At 40.2% G+C, this 8,297-nt stretch overlaps 1 protein-coding gene across 1 annotated transcript in view; it reads right to left on the reverse strand.

The window, feature by feature from the left end:
* The window catches only part of chd7 (chromodomain helicase DNA binding protein 7), a gene marked incomplete at its 3' end in the record, with an annotated part of 41,468 nt that extends 37,673 nt beyond the window's left edge, over positions 1 to 3,795 (reverse strand). The window contains exon 1 of the mRNA XM_008293053.1: positions 3,490 to 3,795. The remainder of the gene's footprint in view (positions 1 to 3,489) is intronic.
* Positions 3,796 to 8,297: the final 4,502 nt, after the last annotated feature.

Below are 8,297 nucleotides of genomic sequence, written 5' to 3' on the forward strand. Positions count from 1 at the left end.
ACAACATCTGTAGCGTGTGTCTGCCGGGGTCCGGATGGGTCAGGATTAGCACTGCAAATAGCAGCCAAGGCGGCTAACTGGGATAGTACAGGAAAGAGGGAGAGACAAATTGCCAAAACTAATAGTCTGATAAGTTGCTCAAGTAACAAATGACCTGCCACAAAACTAGAGGGCTGACTGGACTGAGAACAAATACTTTGTTAGGTCATAAAAGCAAAGTCAGGCCATAGAGAGCATTTGAATACAAAATGCAAGTAGCAAGAGACATTGATGGATAACATGCAAGCAGAGTAAAGTGAGATGGGAAGGATCACAATGCTAACAATGGCCATTTTCACTAGCAGAGAACAACAATGTCAGTGTTGTCAGGCACAAGTTTTAGTGTTCTCTGCATACCAGTAGGGTTACTTCTGATTTCTGTCCTCTCATACATAAAACTATATTGCCTTTGGCGCCTCCTCTTCTGCTTTATTTCCCTAAACTTTTAGAATCTTACCTCCCCTGTTCTGAACAGTATGAAAACAGCAAGAGCTGGTTAAAAGGTCAATAGATGATGGCACATCAACAGTGAAATGTTCAGATAACCAACACCGACCACACTAATGATTCATAGGTCAAAACCACAGGGAGCAAATTATTCGAAAACATGACAAACTGATGAACACCTGTTCAAAACAAAGTGTCTGTTTCATTCTTCCAAAAGCTAAAATGCCCGAATGAATGAAGCCACAGCATACAGTGGCATGGTTAAAGCTTCATGGTCATTAGGAACATGAAATAACATAACAGAGGGGGTTATACATGTGGAGAATGAAAATCAGTGCATGGATATTACACTGGAAATTTAATTGCACCATTCTGTGAAATCTCAATTAACTGGGCTATCTTAATGTTGCGTTTCATGGGATGTGAGTCATTTCGTTGCATGTGGTGTATCCTCATATATAAGCCTCAGTATAAAGGTGGAAGGGATTTCCCTGGCTGTGGCCATTGAAGGGAACACCGCCAGATGAAAAACATGTCAACGTGACAAACCCCACATCTTCTAGGCCCTATGGTGGGGAGAACAAAGGGTAAACAAAAGTGTAAAGCTTTTAAAAATGAGACTGGGGAGCAGATTTTTGCTTTAGGCAGTTACAGGAACAATCAGTTTGTGATAAATTGATTTTTTTTCCAGCATCTAGGGAAATTAATATGGCCACCGGCCAAAGTTAAGACAAAAAACTCCACTTTAGTTTGATTCCCGCTCTAAAAAAAAGCAGACAACCAAACTTCCACTCATCTGCCTGAACAAAACTATTAAAAAAACACAGGCAACATGCAGAAAAATGATCAGAATTGCCACCACACATGGATTAGACGTGGAGAAAATCTACCTTTTCAAAGTTCCACCTTAATCCAAGAACAGCTGCCTCTCTTTAACAAACCAAGGCAGCCTTGTGGCTATAGAGGGGGGAAGAGTGCCTCAACTTTAACCACAAGAAAAGACAAACGGGAGAGAGACGAAATAGTGCTGAACATCTGTTGTGTGCTCGGTGTGCATGTGTGTGTGGTCGGGGCCTCTTATCTCTCCCTCTGTGGCCCGCTAAACATGACTAGCTGCCATCTTGGCTCAGAGACACAAGGTGGTGGGGGGAGCAGCTCCTGGCTCTGTGGCAAACAGGAGGAAAAATAACGAACCAGCACATGTACGCTGAATGTGTCAGAGTGAATAAAAACCACAGAGTGAATAGAGAGAAGTATGTGTGTGTTTCTGTGTTTGGGAGGACAAAGCTTAGTTATTTTCCAGAGATTTTTTTTTTTTTTTAGCGCAGCCAGAGTTGCGTGAGAGAGAGCGGCAGGGTGACCATTATGCAAGTTGACCGATTACAGAACGCATAATGGAGAAAGAGGGCAGGATAGCGCAAGAAAACACACGCAACCAAGTCGCACTGTAGGGGAAGAAAACTGAGCGACCGTTTCTGCTCAATGTAAAGACGGTGTTGCGTTAACTCAGAGAGAAGTATCAGGGAACCGGCAGGTGTTTTTGGGGCTGCCTTTTCTCTCCGTCCACACCGAGTAACAAGTGTAGCCGTTGGTGGTTGCCAAACTTCGGTCGCCGGATACAATGCAACACTACAAACAAGCTCTCGTTACAAAAGCCACACACACACACACACACACAAAACGCGGAAAATATGTAAAGAGAATGTTTTTTTCTTTCTCACCCCGACACATGAAAACAAAAAAGTGAAGCGAAAGCTGCGTAAAGTTGCCCGAGAGCCGTGCGCCGACCGATAAGCGCCCCGAGCAGGTTGGTAGCTAGCTCGGGGGGGCTAATAAGTGGTCTCCGGCCGCACACAATGAGGATGAGCGCTGGCTAGCAGGCTAACTGAACTTCTGTGTCCTAGCGCTGGGCCAACCTCCAGCGGCTAGCACGGCTAATTAGCCTATCAGCGGTATTTCGCACGTCGTTCCGGACCAGGGAACGATTCGCTCATCTCGGTTTTTATTCAAGTAAAACACTTTCCCCTCCGCTCCGAAGCTCCGCGCAACTACGGCAGCGTTTTCCCTCACATTTTAAACTGTTTTGGCGACACGGAACGTGGGGGAAACAACGTGAAAAACACGGTTGTATGGAATGACCGCCTGGCCTCACAGCTTCCCCCCTCCTCTCCTCCACTGCTCTGTCCCTTCCGTTCAATAAAACTAGCGACTACTACACTCACTTCACACTGTCCCTCACCGATAAAGACGCGAGTATTCAGGGGAAATCTACACAATATTGATGCTTTCGTGTAAAAACATTTCGATTCAACTCATGCGGTGCGTTTTTGGCGATATCTGCCAAGTATTCTCCGCTGGGAATCTCCCTCAGAGCTCCGCTCATTCAGTCGGCTAGTGACTCACCTCTACGCTCGAGCCACCTCGTGTCTCCTAGAAGCTTCAACACAATTAGCTAACAGGGCTAACAGTCACACTTTAAAACTGAATTAACTCAATATTCCCCATTACAAAATCCAACAAGTTGTCAGGGAATCAGATTGGGAAGCCCAGGAGCTCTCCGTGCTGTTCTGGGAATTTTTCTTTCCACTTTTCAACTAACTAATGGGACTGTGGTGCGACTGTGTGTGTGAGCGATGCAGCGGGTGGCAAAGCTAAACTTGCTATTGTTAGCATGTCGGCATGGCAGCTACATAGACCTTCAATGACTTTCTGCTGAAATTGGAAAATAAAACAGACGCTTAATAAGCCAGTTGTCCCTAAATTAACCTTTCCCGTGAGTTAGCCTTAAGGGAAACGTCCGTCGGGTTGGAAACCACAACTCGCACGGTGGATTAAAGAGTCCGATCGCGTTGAAAAAGTATGGAAAACTTACTATTCACAGAGAATATAAACGGCTTTTAATTCAGAGCCGGTGGCTACTACGAAACCATCACACTCGTGCTGAAATCTACTCGAAAAAAAATTAAATGCACTCATTGAAAAAGGGGGCATTTGTTAGCTTACCCAGCAAGCTCGGTCACTTCGGGCTTTTTATCAAATCAACTCCTCGTTAGTAGGGTTAGTATCTCCGCTTGCTTGAAAAAAAAATCCACCGTGGTCCTTTTCAGTTAGAAATATAAATAAACAGATGAAAAAAGTTCAAGTTTTTTTTGTTTTTCATGAAATATTTCTCCGGCGTGTCTCGCATCCGCGACCTCGCCGACTAGTGTGCGTTGCTCTTCTCTCCTTTGTGTTAATTTCACTCAAATCGAGTTTAATCCGATCGATCCCTCGGCTGGTCGCGCTCCCGAGTCCTCCCCTCCAGACACTCGCTCACCTTCCTCGGCCAGGGGGGGCGCGCTCCCGAGGACCTCTCATACAGATAAACAGGCGGCGTGCGCGGTCACTGACCCCGCCGTGCCCGTGTGACGCTCTGTGAGTTCTCGTTTGGGGATGGGAAATAAAAAAAACACACTCACAAGGGCGTCAGTTGGAATCTGGTTCACTGTTTTAAACTGTTTGTCGGAAATTAATCGTGTGATTTATCTAAAAATCCAGTTTGATGAAAACAACGGAAGCCAGGGGCCTGTTTGGTAGCCCAGAAAAAACAAAAAAACATGACTTGGCTGGGAAAAATGGTTTGGTGACATGTGCCTGAACATTTATGGACAAGTTTAAATTTTAAAGCTTATTTAGACAATGGGGGGGGAAATGGGGGAGGAAAAAAAAACTCATAACAAACTGAGGCATCAGTGGGACTGTGGTTTGGTAGATTAGATTCAATCTTCAGATTTATTTTAAATTCTAGTTCTAATAAAGATGTGTGGAAGCCAGAAACTTGTTTGTGTGACCAGAATAAACCAGTAACTTTATCTTGGTGAGCAAGGTTAACCCTGCTAGTTTCTTTTTAAACTGTGTTGTGTGAATGAACAGGTAATTACATAAATGTATAAGAGATCATGTTATATCTATCTAATGGACATATTAAGGTGGAAGAGATGCCAAAAGACAGAAATGAACAACACAAATCTTTTATGGTAAAGAGAACAAACTGTCATCGAAACGTTAAAGCTTTTAAAACTGGACAAATAAGCTGATTTAACTTCAGATGGTCACTGGAACAACTGGTTTTCAGTAACTTCTTACCAACTTTTTCATTTTCAGCTACTTTTCTTCTCATAAGATCAAATAAAATAACCCTCCATTGGTCCCACAGGGCGGAAATTTGAAGTGTTACAGCAGCAAAGATAGGGCAAACATTTAAGGAACGTATAAAAAATAAACCAACATATACACAAGTACTACTTCTAAAAATAACTTCTATAACAGTAATTATCACATGTACCAGTGGCATTGCACAGATTTTTTTTGCTGAATAGAAACACTGATAGAGTATTATTATTATTTCACAGATTGTACAGAAGTAGAGAACTAACGAAATAATATATATTCTAGTGTATGTAGAAAAAGTAATATTGCACAGGGGCTTTTAAAGAGCAGATACAGCCTCGAAAGGTCGTGGGAAAAATTGAGAAAGTAAGTCGCTCTTTAAAAAACTTATTTGTTGGGATGATATTTTATGATTTGTTGATGTTGTGTTCAGTGTAAGGTGGCCAGGATGCCAAAAAATGGAAATTAAACGCATGCAAACATAAAAACTGTCAACAATAATGTCAACAAATGACCAATAAATGCTTTTGACAAGTTACTGGATCGATCCGTTTCAGGTAAATTCATTTTTTTCAGGAACTTTGTACTAACTTTTATATTTTCAGGTAGTTTGCTTCCTCAAATGGAAACAGGGAGAAATGTTCGCCAAAATTAGATTTTTTTAAAATGTATTTTTAATTTGGTTAACAGTAATAATTGGTGTAAAACAACAGAAGCCAGAAACCTGTTTGGGAGCTCAGAATAAACCAATAAGTTGGCTGAGAAACATGATTGAGTGACACAAGCTTAAACTTTTGTCATAATAAACAAGTTTAAATTTTCCAGTTTATTTATGTAATAATAAAAAAAATGGGGGAAAAACCCAAAACAGACGAGGGCGTCAGCAGGACTGTGGTTTGTTGTTTCGAGCTGTTTTTGGAAATTAGATTTTCTGATTTATTTTAGGTTTAATTTCTGCTAACAATATGTATGGAAGCTGGAAACCCCCTTTTATTTGGAGCCCAGAATAAACATATAACTTGGCTGGAACGAATGATTTGTTGTCGTGTGGTTGAACAAGTTTAAAGTTTCCTGTTTATTTCTGTAACATTTAAGTGAATAAATAATTGCATAAATGAGCTGTTAACGCTGCGTTTCAGAGGATAGAAGTAATTTTGCTGCATGTGGTGGATTCTGAGGTCTAAGCCTCAGTGGAAGGTGGCAGGGAGCTCCTTGGCTTCAAAGAAACACTGACAAAAAACCTTTTACCAACATTTAGATTTCCAGGTTCTTTGCTTCCTGTAGCCTCAAGAAAAAATTGGATTAAAGATAAATGGATTCTTCCAGTAACTTCTAACCAACTTCTACATCAGTGGTTCTCAAACTTTTTGGGCCACGACCCCCAAGATAACATCCGTTTGTGTTCATGACCCTCCAGTTAGAATTTTTTAATATATCATGAGTAATAACGTTGTTGTTCATGCATTAATGTGTTAAACATTAGTGTGTTAATTCCATAGATTAATCTTTTTACATGAACACATTAATTTTCTTTTAAATGAATGAATGAGTTGAATTTATTTCAAACAAATGAAAGGGAAAAAATATATAAAAACAAAGAAAATACTTTAAAAAAGAGCAAAAAAGAATAAAAATATCGCATAATCAAATCATAATAATAAAAAGTTCGAATAAGGAGTGTGAACAAGTATACACTTTTCATTTTGACAGCATTAATACACATTTATTTGATAAATGTAGGCTTTATTTTTATTTTATTTTTACAATGATCTGGCGACCAGCTGAAATTATCTTGGGACAACCATGGGGGTCCCGAGCCCCAGTTTGAGAACCACTGGTCTTGATTTTCAGGTACTTAGTAGTTTACTGTGAAAAGCTACTATTCAGATTTACAGATTTATTTTTTAATTACAATTCTAATGACATAGTCTCATAAAACAATGGAAACCAAGGACTTTTTATTTTTAGTTGTTAATAAACCCATAACTTGGCTGGGAGAAACAGTTTGCTGACATGTACCTGAACATTTGAAGAGTTCATTTGCAAAAACAGATAACTCCATTTTTGTAGATTTTGTTGTTTGCTTGACAAAACATCAGTCAAACTGAAGCTGAGTGGATCTGACTCTGTGGAAATGACAAAAACAGAGATAACTTAAGTTTGATTGCTGTTGTCTCAGGTAGACGATGGAAAAGTGGGTTTTCTGAAGGTTTGTACAGATGGAGTTATCTGTTTTTACTCTTCATTTATTATCATTAACAAGTTTAAATGTTCCAGTTTATTCATGTGTTGTACAAATGAAAAATAACTGCATAAGTGTTTAGGTGATGGCGCTCATAGATCTTGTAAGTTTGTCATTTTTCAGCGCCTCTGATTTATATCTTCCTGTAGCATGTGACAGACTGAGGAAAGTCAAGGGTCCTGTCTTGACCACACTGTGCATCCCAAACCAATAATCTACTGTTTATGGACATGGCTATCCATAGGTTAGAGTGCATCCTACTAATGCTCTTCATACAGGGCCTATAAAAACAATTTTCATCCTCTCTTAGCAGCTTGTTTCCCCTTTTATTACGTCTCAACATTGAATCATGGACGACTTGAGTTGGCCATTCCATGTCAAAGTGGAAACCCATTTCTACAAAGTAATGTAAATTAACTAAAATATAACACGTGAAACAGCTGATTACTGAAGTATTCACCCCCATTTAAAGGGACTCGACTAATTCGACCCAAATGCAGCCAACTGGTGCTGAAAGTCTCACAGTTAGTCAAATGGAGATTATCTGAGAGCAGCGAATGTGCTTCAAGTGATTATAGAGACACTTGTATCTGGACGGTCCAGTCACTGGTTAATCAGTGACTATAACCACACCATGAAGACAAAAGAACGCTCCGAGCCACTCCATGAAAAACTTATTGGAATGTATAAGTGAGGGGACGGCACACTTGGTCACGTCCACTTTTACTTTTTTCTGCTTTTAGAACTCCCGTGTGATCCCAGCAGTTTGTTCTGCATCATTATCATGCTGGAATATTCCTCTTCTGCTTAGCTTCTGCAGAATAAGAGTCATAATTTGTTTTATCCACAGATATTTATCTATAAATGTCGTCTCCTCAACACCTTTGACACTCATGCAGCCCCGTATCATCACACTCCCACCTCCACGCTTCACTGTCAGGACCATGTGTTCACTGTGGTGCTCTTGTTCAGGTTCACAACAAACATGGTGGACCCCGTCTGAGCCGAACAGATTAGTCCAGGTCTCATCTGACCAAAGAACATGTTTCCAGGATTCACACGACTCTTTTCATGTCCTTTAGCAAAGTTTCATCTTGCAGTTTTGTGTTGTAGAACAAGTGAGGAATGTCATCCATAGAGTTGAATATTCTGAAATGTCACAGAAACTCTGATTTCCATGAATAAGTCCTGGACAGAGTGTGAAGCAGCTGCCTGTCCCACTGCAGTTTGACCTTCTCCAGTGAAAATCACTGCATTTGTCAAGCTTTAATATTCATATTTTTTTTCTGTCAAATGACAGCAAATATCTGGAAAACAATAACAGTAAAAATGTGTAATTTAATGGACAGTTTTTTTTGCATTTAATGTGTAAAGTAAGATTTTTCTTTCTGTGATTTTACCAGTTATTATCAGTAATTTA

Source organism: Stegastes partitus, unplaced genomic scaffold (genome assembly GCF_000690725.1).
Source record: "Stegastes partitus isolate 25-593 unplaced genomic scaffold, Stegastes_partitus-1.0.2 Scaffold854, whole genome shotgun sequence".
Lineage (NCBI taxonomy): Eukaryota > Metazoa > Chordata > Actinopteri > Pomacentridae > Stegastes > Stegastes partitus.